We start from the raw sequence: 14862 nt of genomic DNA, 5'->3' as shown, positions 1-14862 counted from the left end.
TATAAATTTATATATTTATACATTAAATATATAATTACATATTTTATAATTTTTATACTTTAATTTTTAATATTTATATTATAAACATAAATTTACTATAAATATAATAGAAGTAGGTTTCTGTCATTATTTAAAAATTTTCAAAACCATGAAAATAATACTATGCATTTTTATGGATGCATAAATTTGGGTAATGTTTGTAAACTTTGTAAATAATGTACTCTGTTCTCTATGAAATGGCTATGAGAATGCTTGGTGTGTTTTCGCTCAGCAAATATTTATTTATATTTGACCTGTTGAATAATAAACAACCAGTGTAGCATATGACTAATACTGGGGAAGAAGGGAGAGATGTAATAGTATGACAAATTGTGCCCAGCTGGTTTTTTCTTCCTATATTTGTAGGTTTTAGTTCAATAATAATATAAAAAGTCCTCAATAATATAGAAGGCTTGCTGTATATTATGAATATTTTTATATTTTAAATATTTGTTGGGAATTTTTAAAATACATATTTAAAATAATTCACAATAAAGAATGTAAAATTATACAAGCAAACAAATCAATATTTAAACAATAAAAAGAAATGAGAAAACAGATTTAACCTTTCTATAAAAAACTAAATTTGAAGAGGTCTGGCTTAAAAAGTACTGAGTTTTTTGTTTTTCTTCGTTTCTTTCTTGCCTCTCTCTTTCTTTCTCTCTTTCTTTCTCTCTTTCTTTATCTCTTTCTCTCTCTCTCTTTTTTTCTTTCTTTCTTTTAACAGAAACTAGATGGCCATTGCCTGGTATAATATAAGTCTTACTTATTAGATGAGAGATAAAAGAACAAATATTTATATCCTATTCTAAGTAAACAATTTGGTGGTTTGTTTTTCAAATCCATCAAATGTATCCTGTCTATATGCCACACTCCTAGCAAAGTAATACAGTGAGACTTGATTAGTAAAAACCAATCTTTTTCCTTAAAAATAGATTAATTTTTCTATATACTAACAAGAATGCCACAATAAAAAAATAAAATATTTGAATTAAAAGGTCTTTAACATATGTCTGCAGTGTGTGTGTATGTGTTCTTTCTCTCTTAAAACCTTTTGTAAAACTAAGAATCTAGCCAGTGTATATCTGACTCATCCAACAATTTATTTTTAGTCCAAAGCAGAATCATAAAAGTATTATTTTGGTAATAAAACCTATTCAACTACCTTAAATGTCATTTAAAAATCTCTAACAGCAATAAAAACATTTAAAATCATTCTATGGCGTATTCCATTTCATATTGGTAGAAAAGCCTTTTTTCTAGTTATACAGTACTTAATTTTACATATCAACAAATATCTTCTAAATTTTAGATATAGCCATATATTATCTTTTCTTTCATTCTCTTATAAATTTGGATTATGAAAATTAAGTGGATTTGTTTGTGTCTCAGAGCAAAGCAAAACAAATTACATGATCTGAGATTTTTTTTTTTAATTTTAATTAATGCCATTAAAGTCCTTGATCCTGACATTTAAATACTTCAGCTCGTTAATGATTCATTCATCACATTAACAACAGGATAGTAAGTACTGGAAGTCCAGAATGCAAGTAGAAATTTTTATTTGTTTGCAGGCAAACATACATACAAGAAGCCAATAATTACATCAATTGTTAGTTCAGAAGTTCATTAGAAACTCAAAAATTTTAAAAATGATTTAATAAGAGTGAAATAAGTATAAAGCTATCAAACAGAATGACTGAAAACTATTTTTAAAAAGAGAAGGTAGATTGCCACACTTCTCTAGCACTATTTTGGAGTTTAGATTTTACATTATTTAAATCTAATGTCTTTGAAATCCTATAAAGATAGCATTTCTCTACACCATGCCCACTGTTGGGAAATAGTTCTTTAGTTAATTGGGAGGATTAATTTAATTTTACATCTGTAAACACTGATTGAGCACCTATTAGGTGTTAGACCATGTGCCTGGTACTGTAGAATCAATGAGATAAATCCTAATAATTGGTTTGTGGTGAATTTGATCTGATACAAAAGACAGGTATATAAAAAGATTATCTTCAATGCAATGTGGTAGAAGCTATGAGAATGTCTACATAGGATGCTACAAAAGTGAAGAAGAGAAAAATTTACTCTAGGTGGGGACCATTGGCTTCTAATCCCCATCAAGGTTTGAACACAACTGTGGGTTGAAAATGGTTGTGTGGTTGTATGTCAGATTTCTACACAATTTGTATGATCCAACAAGCCAAAAACAAAGGCAAAATTTTACTTTTTCTATTAGTATATATAACTTCACTGCCTATCAGCTTCTTTCCTCTGAAAAGAAAGTCTCTTTAAGCATGAATTTCCCATATCTCATTCCTGACACATTGACTGGTTCACAGATTCCTTCTCCCCTTAGAGGGCCCTTTACTACACTGAGTCCTAAACTATTCCTTTGTCTCCTAACATTTCCATATCCCTCATTCAAATTATACACCATCTTCGTTAATTCGTAATTTATTTTTAACCACTCTGAGCAGCAAATTATTTTTTAACCCGTTTCATCATTTTTCCTGCTAAGATCAGATCAGTGAAATTTACATTTTTGATACAGAAAATATTTCCCTGGTGCTTAAAATATGTTTTTTGAATGAATGAAATGACAAAACAGCTTTAGGGATAACAGTTCTTCCACTTGTTTGTATAGTGATAACTATAGGACCCATTACTCTTTTTTTCCTCCATGGCTTATGATGCTTTCAATTTTGATTTATGAAAATTTAACATCATCCATATATGCGATTATTGTTAGTATTGTTATTATATGTTATTATTGTCAGTTGCTTTTGTAAAATTTTGTATTAAAAATTAGGTTGTCATTATATATTCAAAACTTTACTTTTTAAAAAAAATTTTTTTTTTTTAACGTTTATTTATTTTTGAGACAGAGAGAGACAAAGCATGAACGGGGGAGGGTCAGAGAGAGGGAGATACAGAATCTGAAACAGGCTCCAGGCTCTGAGCTGTCAGCACAGAGCCCGACGCGGGGTTCCAACTCACGGACCGCAAGATCATGACCTGAGCCGAAGTCGGCTGCTTAACCGACTGAGCCACCCAGGCGCCCCAAAAACTTTACTTTTTTAGAGCACTTTTAGCTTCACAGTAAAATAATTAAAAAGCAGGTAAAGAGATTTCCCATAACCCCCTGCCTCCATATAGGCATAGCCCACTCCTCTGCAAAGTGATACATTTATTACAATTGATAAACGGCGTTGATACATCACAATCATCTAAGTCCGTAGTTTGCCTAAAGATTCCATTGCTCTAGGGGTGCCTGGGTGGCTCAGTTGGTTGAGCGTCCAACTTCAGCTCAGGTCATGATCTCACAGCTCACGAGTTCTAGCCCTGTGTCAGGCTCTGTGCTGACAGCTCGGAGCCAGGAGCCTACTTCTGATTCTGTGTCTCCCTCTCTGCCCCTCCCCTACTTGTTCTCTGTCTCTCTCTCTCGCTCAAAAATAAATAAACGTTAAAAACAATTTTTTAAGATTCCATTGCTCTTTCACCTATTGCAATAATATTAATTTTTTTTCTTTTCTTTTAAATGTTTTAATGTTTATTTTTGAGAGGGAGAGACAGAATGAGAGTGGGGAAGGGACAGGGAGAGAAGGAGACCCAGATTCTGAAGTGGGCTCCAGCCTCTGAGCTGTCAGCACAGGACCCAATGAGGTGCTCGAACTCACAAACCATGAGATCATGACCTGAGCCGAAGTTGGACGCTTAACTGACTGAGCCACCCAGGCGCCCCCAATGATATTAATTTTCAAGTGCCTGCAAAGCAAAACCATGCAGACCTAATGAACTTCACTTACAAATTTGTCTTCATTTCAATATGCCCTCCAGTTTTCTAAGTCTAAACACAAATGTTCAGCATGTACATGGAGATTTAAAAAATAATACTTATCATTTAGTTTGTTTTAAGCACATAAAACAAGCTTGATATACAACCATAAATATTATTGAAAGATTGCTAAATTCTTAATTATCATTTTAAAGGATGCAATGATAATGAAATTTCCATCATTCAATATTTCTTTAAATGGTCTAATTAAAATGATTTACAAGCTCTAATTAAGTTCTAGGAAGACAAGCGTCATGCAATTCCTAACAGCAATAAAGTAAAATAGAATGGTTGACCGGCACGGACCCATGATGGAGAAATGATAAAGGTCCATTTTAACTAACAGGGAAACAGGGAGTATAATTACTTTGCTCAGGCTGCCATAACAAAGTACCACAGACTGGGTGACTTCGATAACAGAAATTAGTTTTCTCAGAATTCCAGAGGCTGGAAGTCCAAGATCAAGGGAACAGCCTAGTTGGTGTCTGGTGAGATCTCTCTTACATGGAAGTTGGTTACCTTGTTGCTATGCCCTCAGTTGGCCTTTCCTTTGTGTGTGTGTGGAGAGAGAGAGAGAGAGAGAGAGAGAGAGAGAGAGAGATCTGGGGTGTGTCTTCCTCTTCTTTTCAGGATACCAGTCCTATGTGATTAGGTGTCCACTCTTATGACCTCATTGAACCTTAATTGGCGCTATCTCCAAATATAGTCATCTTGCACATAAGGCTTCCACATATGAATTTTGGGAGACTGATCTCATGCAATAGTTTTGAATATGTAAGGTTGAGAAAGATTTGTATTAAAATTTTAAGCACAAACTTCAAATATATTGCATAGTGTAGCAAATAAAACCCATCTAGACATTAACGTGTGGTATCTACCCTACTATTCCTAGGGTAACAGTAAGAAACCACTGCTCTTGTATTGTCCTCTAAAGGGTTACAAGTATGCCCCCCAGGGGGGAAAAAATGACAGACTAGAGGGTGAATATAATTGGACTATAACTGCACTTCTTTAAACAATCTATTTTCTGAAAATGCCTACCTTGAGATAATGTTTCGCTATCGTGTACCTTGCGAATTCCAAATCCAACCCTAGAAATATGAGCACCTACGATGCATAAGTAACTCCTTTATCCAATATCCTTTTTATTCAAGGAGCCGTATATTTTCCAGTCAATACAAGTTCTATTCATTCAGTGGGTCTGCGATAAGTTACTTCTTTTCCCATTGCATAATATGCTTGATAACATGACTCAAGTTGGACCATCCCCTTTATCCTCCTTTTCCCTTTTAAGTACTAATCAGTTCCAGGGCCTTCTTGAGGTTTGATTAAGAATGTCAGCTGGACTTGTTTATGTACCTGTATTTAAGTGGCAGGTCAGCTGACTGCTAGATAATCCAGTGTGGCCTCAATCACAGTTCTGCTGGTTGGCAGGGTGCCAGCTGGGGTCTTGGGGGTGCCTGGGTCACGAAAGGCCTCTCACGATCCTGCAGGCAATTCACATGGCAACACAAGGGTTTTAAGAGCAGCAGAAGGAGATCCTGACATGTAAGCACTTGTTAAGACTGCTTGTATCATACTATCGGTTGCCCACTAGCAAATCAAGTAAGAGAGTAAACCTTAAATCACTGTAGAAAGGTGTGGATTAAAAAAAAAAAAAATGTGTATAGCATGGGACATTACTGCCACCATACACACAGCAAGAGGGAGCTGGAATCACTTCGAAGCATTTTGCCCAAATTAGAAGGTACGTATCTACAGCCTGGAAATCAGATTGGGGCTGGATATAGAAACCAGATGGTAAAATATTGGATTAAGAAATGGAAAGATTATCAGTGGTGAGCTACAAAGTTAGAGCAAGCCCAATCCACAAGATGGTTCTCACTTCTGGCATCAACTGCAAGTTAGAGTGTTCCCAAGACCACCCAAAGTTTCACCAGTTTGCTAGCATGACTCAGAAAAGTCACTGAAAGCTGTGAGACCCACGGTTATGGTTTATTATAGATAGAGGATACAGATTTATATCCATCAAGAAAAGAACTGCATACAGCAGAGTCCAAGAAAGTGCCAGTTACAGAACTTACAGTTGTTTTCTCTCTGTGGAGCTGTGAACAGTGTCACTGTTTTCATTAAGAATGTGTGACTATAGGGTCCCCTGGTGGTTCCGTCAGTGGAGCATCTGACTCTCAAGTTTGGCTTAGGTCGTGATCCCAGGGTCATGGGATCAAGCCCCACATGGAGCTCAGCACTGAACATGGAGCCTGTTTAAGATTCTCTCTCTCTTCCTCGGCCCCTCCCTCCACATGCACACACACACTCTCTCTCTTTGTCTAAAAAAAGAATTGAGAGGGGCGCCTGGGTGGCTCAGTCGGTTAAGCATCTGACTTCAGCTCAGGTCATGATCTCGCGGACCGTGAGTTCGAGCCCCGCATCAGGCTCTGTGCTGACAGCTCAGAGCCTGGAGCCTGTTTCAGATTCTGTGTCTCCCTCTCTCTCTGACCCTCCCCCATTCATGCTGTCTCTCCCTGTCTCAAAAATAAATAAACGTTAAAAAAAATGTTTTTTAAATAAAAATAAAAAAAAAAAAGAATTGAGATTAAAAAAAAAAAAAAAAAGAGTGTGTGACTATATACACAGAGTGTTGCCAATCATGGAAGTTCACATGAGCCTTATTGTCCAGATTTTTTGGGGGGTTCACTGAATAAGCATAGCTTACTGACCACATGACCAGTTTCAGGCTCTAGCCCCTCAGGAGGTCAAAAAGATATCACCTGACCCAAAGTCCCTATCCTTATTCACACTATCGGACTAGCAAAGTCCCCAGGCAAACAAAGACACTCCTATACAGTAACTGTAATAGTTTTAAGGAGATCACTCTGGAAATAATGTGGAGATTAGTGTGCTACAGTAGGCAGAATAATAACCCCCAAAAGATGTTCATGTTCTAATTTCCCAAACCTGTAAATAAGGCAAAAGAAATTTTGCAGATGTAGTAAAGTTTAGGAACTTTTAGATGGAGAGATTATCCTGGATTATCTGGATGAGCCCAATTTAGCCCATTTAGATCACATTATTCCTCATTTAAAAGTAGAGAATCTTTCCTGGCAGAGGAGGAACAGAAGATTCAAAGTGAGAGAGATCTGACCTTCCATTACTATTTTGAAAATGGAGGAGGAGGGCATAAGCCAAGGAAAGTAGTGGCCTCTAGAAGTTGGGAACAGGTCTCAGTTTATTATCAGGAAGAAACTGGAGACCTCAGTCCTACGACTGTAAGAAAATAAATTCAACTAACAACCCAACTGAGCAGAAAATAGATTCTTCCTTAGAGCCCTCAGAAGGAGCATAACACTGCTGACACATTTATCTTATCTTGTTCAGACACGTGCCCTACTTACAACTACAGGCACAAAGTTAAATTAAAAAAAAAAAAAATGGGGGCATCTGGTGGCTCAGTCGGTTAATCATCCAACTTTGGCTCATGTTATGATCTCACCGTTTGTGAGTTCAAGCCCTGCATGGGGCTCTCTGCTGTAAACAGATCCCACTTCGGATCCTCTATCCCCCTCTTTCTCTGCCCCTCCTTCACTACTTCTCTCTTTCTCTCTCTCTCTCTCTCTTAAAACAATTTTTTTAAATGTGTCAAATCACTAAGTTTGCAGTATTTTATTGTGGCAGCAGTTGAAAACCTAGTGAAGATGTTAACCTTAATGTATATCACCTTCATATTAGAAGTTAATTTTCTAAAATTAGGTCTAAATATTTGTGGTATAATAAATAATATGTTAGGTCTTGGTGCCCTATTCCTGGCACAGAGCTCCTAAAATCTTTCAAATTTCCTGAGAAATCAGGAGGGTCTGTCATTCATAAGGAGTCACTGTTGAACACTCCTGAGTTTATGCTAATAAGGTGACTTAGGGTGGGGTCCTTTGATAGTTTCAGGATAGGGTGAATCACCAAAAAGACCAAGTGGTTGGAATTTTCAACCCCGCCCTGACCTCTGGGAAAGGGAGGAGTGGGGCTACAAATTAAGATCTAGAAAACTCTTGAAGGAGGAGGATGATGAGCTTTCAGATCGGTGTATGAGTCCACATGCTATGAGCGTAGTGCATCTCAGTACTGTGGCTTCTGAACCTCACTCCATGTACTTCTTTATCTAGCTATTCTTTCTAATATCCTTTATAATAAATTGATAAATATAAGTAAATGTTTCTCTTGAGTTTTGTGAGCTGCTCTAGCAAATTAATTACACTCAAGGAGGAGATCATGGGAACCTCCTATTTATAACCAGCTGATCGGAAGCACATTTGACAATCTGGGCTTGCGATTGGTGGCTCAAAGGCTAGGGGTGCGGCAGTCTTGTTGGGCTGTGTCTTTAACCTGTGGGAGCTCAGGCAAAGTAGATAGTGCCAGAATTGACTAAGATTATAAGACACCCATTCAGTGTCTACTGAGAATTGGAGAATTGCTTTGCGGTGTTGAACAATACACCTGAGCATTGAAGTTCGTAGATGTTCATACATGATACACCTGGAGATCTTCCAAAACCTTCTAGTTTACATGTACCAAAAGCTTAGAACATACATGTTGATAGGTGTTGAATACAAGATCAATAGAGAATAATAAAGAGATAAAGAGACCTTTCATTACAGATGTTGGGCAGTTGCCTCGTTTCTTCCGGAGGCTAAGACATCACCAGAATCTCCATACGCCCAGACTGCACCTCACTCTAGGTCCTGCTCTATAGCCAAATCCTGGTGACTCTTTTCTTCCAAGGGCACAAGCCCCTTCATTTGTCCCTACGATTATTTCAGAGATGACACTGGCCTAGAGTTAATCCAATCTCTCTGTACATTTCTCCATCTGAAGAGATTGGTTCACAGGGAGACCCAACTTAGAACATTCATCTTGATGTCCAGGATTGATACCTGATGGAGTGAGATTTTTTTTTTTTTTTTTTTTTTTTTTTTTTTCTGAATGGTTGCTATACAAATGTGTGGACTAGTGCAGTTGAAGTTATTTTGTTTGCCTCAGGAAAAGTCACCCGATTCTGAAAGTTTCATAAAAAAAAAAAAAAAAAAAAAAAGGCAGCATCAGAGGATTTAGTAAAATACAATTAAAGCACAGAGCTAAATAAAGGAATCAAAACACTAAACCTCTAAAGCATGCATGATACTCTAAAATAGCTTCCCTTTATTGTTTAAACTAGTTTCACTTGGGTTTTCAATCATTTTTAGGAGAATTAGATATTTTATGATTTGGAACTTTAGGGTGTCTCCTCAAAAGCTGGACCTAAACATAATACATTTACAAATGCCATGTTTATCTTACGATGGTAGTCACAGACATAATTAAGAAAATGACAGAGGAAATTAATTCTAGTAATTGAGTATTGCTCTATGTTTTCCCTAATGCACCATGTCATACAGGAAACTGTCCCTGATTCTTCAGGGTAGGCTGGATCCTGGTCCTGTACTCCCTTAGCACTCTGTGTGTGTTTACATTACATATTTATTATTATTAAATGTATTATCTGATTTCACATAAATTGGAAGTTTCTTTTGATGTGGTTGTCTCTTGCATTTAACTGGCCGAACTACATTAGGATGTCAAGCACCTGATTAGTGTCTGACATATAAAAGGTGTTGAACTACCATGAAAAAGAATGAGTATGACCCACTTTCCACTTCCCATGTTAAGCTAATCATCCCCTGTATAGATCTTTTAGAAACAAATCTATAAGGCATTTTTCCAGTCCCTGAAGCTTGCCGTGGCTCTGTGAGGTAGAGAGACTCCGAGACATTTATCTAGGACTCTCAAGGTGGCTGCTTTCACAATGAGCCTTTTACTCCTAATTCAAGATTCTTTTAATTCAGCCAGATTATTTATAGAGGGTCATCAAGAGACCTCAAGGGCCTTGTTGCCCATCGTACTTATGTACACTTTCCACTAAGGAGAAAACCTCTAAGTTCACCTCAGTTCTGCTTTGCTTATTCAAAGAGACTTAGAGCTAAACAGATTTTGCATGAAATAAGAATTTGATAAGAGGATGAGGAAGAGGCGCCTCCAGCGATCTACATCTAGACAGTGGAGGGTTTTTTTGTTTTTTCTTCCTTAGTTCATTTGCTTTTATTCTATTCTTTCTGTGTGTTGTTTTTTTTTTTTTTTTCAAATGAACGAACCCACTGACAAATGAAAGATCCAGATTCTTAGTGAAAGAAAGGTCCTTCAAACAGAGAAAGGGAGGGCTATGCTTCATACTTTTGCAGCATAAAACATTAGCAATCCCAAGTTTAAGATTCCAATGTGACGTGATCATTCCTTACAACCATACATTAAGGGAAGATAGCTTGTTAAAAATTACATAATTTATAGGTCTATCCTTTTTTTTAATGTTTGTTTACTTATTTAGAGAGAGAACATGAGTGGGGGAAGGCAGAGAGAGAGAGAGAGAGAGAGAGAGAGAGAATCCCAAGCAACCTCCACGTCTAGCACAGAGCCTGATGCAGGGCTCCATGTCACAAACTGTGAGATCATGACCTGAGCCCAAATCAGGGGTCAGATGCTTTCCTGAGTGAGTTGTCCCGGTGCCCCACATAGGTACGTTTTGAACGAGCGAAGAAGATATGGCAGACGTGACGAATACAGAGCTTGGATTTCAGAATCCTAAACTAAGGAAAAGAGATGATTATAATCCAGTGTACATTTAGTTAAATGTGTCAAATACCTTTCTCATTTTTTCCCCCGAGGGAATCCTCAGAATATGCATATGTGTATATGTATATGTATATATATATATATATGTATATGTATATGTATATGTATATACATTTTAGGTATGTATATGCGTATACCTTTTTGTTATAGATAACCGTTTGTTTAATTCCCCTTTGTCTATTCCTTTTTAGTATCTTTGTAACCTCATAGAGCTGTTTTGCCATAGGAGAACGAATGATTGCATCCTCTATTGGTAATCCCAGGAGATCTCATTTGCATTGAGTTTCTTTATATGTTTTATACAATTCAATGACCTGTCTGGCTAATACACTAAAGATTATTTCCACGAATACATAAAAAATAGTTTTAGTCATAACAGTAACATTTTAAAGCAAAATAAGACAAAGTTGGTGAGTGCAATATTTTGAGTTCGTGCATGAGAGAGAAAAAGAGAACACCCCCAAAGAAATTTGTTCAACTCCATTCACCTTAGTCATGCTTCTATAACTATTCTACTCTTTAGTGCTGTCTTAACTAAAGCTCTCCATGTTTAAACAAAGGTTTATGTTTTCCAAAAGCAGCCCTCTTCCTCCTTTTGGCCCTATAATGCCAAAGAGATGACATCATATCGTTTCCAAGATAACACTTTCCAAAGGTAAATCTAGCACTCAGGCACCGAGGTCTAACATAGAAAGAGGGTAAGATTCTAAGTGGCTTGAAGTGGATTTAAATAATCATAAGGAATCTTTATCAAGTTTCCACTAACATCACTATAATAAATGTTGAGCCAATAATTTTGGAACCAACATTTAAGAAAAAATCGCATTCATTTTCTTTTCATTTTAACACCTTTAATGGAATATAAAGCCAGTGCTATTTGCTCATGAGTAAATCTATGTTAATTAAATTGCGTTTGCTTTTAAGAAAGGTACGTATGCAATTATTGTCTAGAAAAAGTGTTTTCTAAATTATAATCAATTACACTCATATTTGGATTATTTGGATTACTCAGCTTCTATTGTAAGTTATTTTGATTATTTCCCTCTTTTGTTGACTGAGCTGAGCAAGTTGGATAAAATATGCTCTAACTTGACCAAATTCTAGTCAGTCTTCTCTCTTCCCCACAGGTCCTTGGACCTTGACTCACCCTTGAATTTAAGAAAGTATTGGAATTAAGAACGACCCGTCTTCACTGGGTACTCCAGAAAATTGACTGCCCTCAGGGAAAAACATTACTAGATCAACTATGAGATCATGCCATCTGTTCATCCTATTTCCCACACCATTTCTTTCAACCTACTTTACTCCTTCTTATACAAAAGTCTCTTCTGCCTAACCTTTGAGATAAGCATAGACATTTCCCTAGGGGTGTCGTCACTATTACAAGAGTCACTTTCCTCCTATTTCAATAATACATTTGCATCAAACAACTTCTTACCAACATTCAGATTTGTTTTTTACTTGACAGTCCCCGAAATATTTTTTAGGCGATTCCATGTCACATTCCAGAAAATGATGCACTTGTATCTCAGAAAACTAAATAAATATTTCGACACCCATTTTTTTTAAAGTTACCTCGTACCAGGTTCTCAACACAAATTGTTTCTATAGGTCTATAACTTTAATATGTATATATATTTATTCAACTCTTTTTTTGGATGGGAAAAATGATGGGGTTAGCATCCAGTTATGTGGTGTTCTAACTCTGTGTGTTTAGCCACTACACTATCCTTCCTTCTAACTTCCCCTAGATAATCTGTTCATTCTCTTTCTTCCTTCAGCTGTGTTCTCCAAGAGAGATATACAACCACATTGCCCCTCAAAAACACACTTGTGATGGAATCCTTCCGAAATTCTGTTTTAATTTTGTATTTGAAAGTTGAACTTTTAATTCAGTTTGAAAAGTTGTAGCATTTTATTTTGCCTTATTCCATGTTAAACTCCAAAGTAGTATGCAGATTAAGCAAATCTATATGTATATTTATGCCAAATACAATGCAAATGTGCTTACCTAGTGTTTTCACAAACATCTGGTAGCTTTAAGATAGAAATGATGGTATTAAGAGCTTGCTCATTTGCTGTGGCTTATCCATGGGTACCATGACAATTGAGAAACATTAATGTAATAACTCCAAGTTCAGAGTTATCATGGCAATTTTTTCTCCTCCAATAAAATTTGCTTTGGTTAAATAATTCAGAAAAGTAAGTAAATAATATACCAACTTAGATACCAGATGATTATATTAGAATTACCTATATCATTTTTTAATGGTTCAGACTCTTTAAAACAAAGAAATAAAGCATTACTGGTAAACCAGAGTTTTGTTTTGTTTTGTTTTGTTTTGTTTTATTCTCACCAGTTTGCCTCCTTCCTATCCAGACTCAGATTGATTTTCATAATTTTTTTTCTTTTTTTGTTTCTTTGATTTTTAAAACGTGGTTGTGCTTGCGTAAATAATGCATGCAATGTCTTTGTTTACTTTAAAAAATCGCATTTAAACTCTCTTATGGTAACTTGTTCTTTCCACTTACCTTGTGCTTTGATGATTAGCCACGTTAAAGCATATGAGTTTGAGAATTTTGAATGATGTGTGATAGTATAAGGTACAAATAAACTTTAAAATACTTACATATGAACATAATGGAAATTTCCCCCCAGTAGTTTACTATGAAAAGCAATGTAGCAATGAATATCTTTATGCGTATGTTCTGTTGTAATGATGCAATACCTTCTCTAGTATACTGTATTCTCCCCTTATCTATGACTTCACTTTCCATGGTTTCAGTTACTCATGGTCATCCATGGTGCAGAAAGAGTTGATTCTCGTTTGGACACACTGTCAGAAGGTCAATCGTAAGCTAATGCCACATCATCAATGCCTACATCACCCACCTCACTTCATCTCATAAGTAGACATATTATCATCTCATATCATCACAAGAAGAGTGAATATAGTACACTAAGATATTTGCAGAGAGGGAGAAAGAGACCATATCCATGTAACCTTTATTATAGCATATTGTCATAATAGTTCTATTTTATTATTTAGTAATTTTTCTCTCTGACTGCACCTTTAGTCTAAATTATACTTTATCGTAGTTATGTATGTATAGGAGAAAACATAGCATATATAGGGTTTGGCCGTATCAGCAGTTTCAAGCACCCACTGGGGGTCTTGGAATGTACACCTTATGGATAAGGGGAGACTACTGTTAATCCTAAAAGGAAATCTGTTAATGAGTTGAATTGTTAATGGTTTCATTGGGTCCCTCCAAAATTCATATGTTTAATTCTCTACCCCAAGTACCTCAGCATGTGATCTATTTGGGGATAGGGTTTTTAGACAGAAATCAAATTAAGATGAGGTCAGTAGGGCAGAGCCTCTTCTAATATGACTGGTGCCCTTCAAAGAGGGGAAATTTGAATACAGACACATGTGCACAGGAAAGACACCTGCAAAGATGAAAGCAGAGGTAGGGATGATGCTTCTACAAGCCAAGGATCATCAATAATTGCCAGCGAACGACCAGAAGCGAGAGAAGAAGAGACATGGAAAACATGTTTTATTTTAGCCTTCAGAACTGGGAGCCAATAAATTTGTTGTTTAAGTCACTCAAAGAACTTGTGGTGCCTTGCTGTGGTGGCCCTAGAAAATGAACAGATTGGGTATGTGCATTTTTCAACTTTACTAGACACTACCAGATATCCTTTAAGTCAATTTCCATTTCTACTATTAGCGTCCTTTTTTTTTTTTCAACTCAACCCAACAAAGAAATCACTAAGCTGGTGTCTCTCAGCTGATAGGCATTCTTAAATGATAGGATTGGTAATGAAAAGGTGTTTCTCTCTCTCTTGCTTCTTTTGTTTAGCATTCATATACCAAAGGGTTAGGGGAGTCATTGTTTTCTTCCCGTATCATGGTCATTGTCTTCTTTTCCTCCGAGTCAGGATTCTAGTGGAATTTTCCTGTCTTATTCCACACTTAAAATAATAATTGTGTACCATATTGTTACTGTGTTAGCACTTTTCTGAAAACTTTATATAAATTTAATTACCAAAGTTCCCTATGATGTAGCTTGTCTTGCCTCTATTTTAGAGTTGGAAAACTTAAAGCTAGCATATATTAATATAGCCCAAGGTCATACAACAGAAGAAGTAGAATATGATCCCCAGTTGTCTGTACTTCAAAGCCAATTCCCTTGACCATTACTCCATGAACCCTCAGTGCCTATGGTAAGCATAGTAAGATCCCCTCAAAGTATCT

This window comes from Panthera uncia, chromosome B1 (assembly GCF_023721935.1).
Source record: "Panthera uncia isolate 11264 chromosome B1, Puncia_PCG_1.0, whole genome shotgun sequence".
Taxonomy (NCBI): Eukaryota; Metazoa; Chordata; class Mammalia; order Carnivora; family Felidae; genus Panthera; species Panthera uncia.
The sequence above is the reverse complement of the archived record's forward strand: the minus strand, read 5'-3'. Positions refer to the sequence as shown.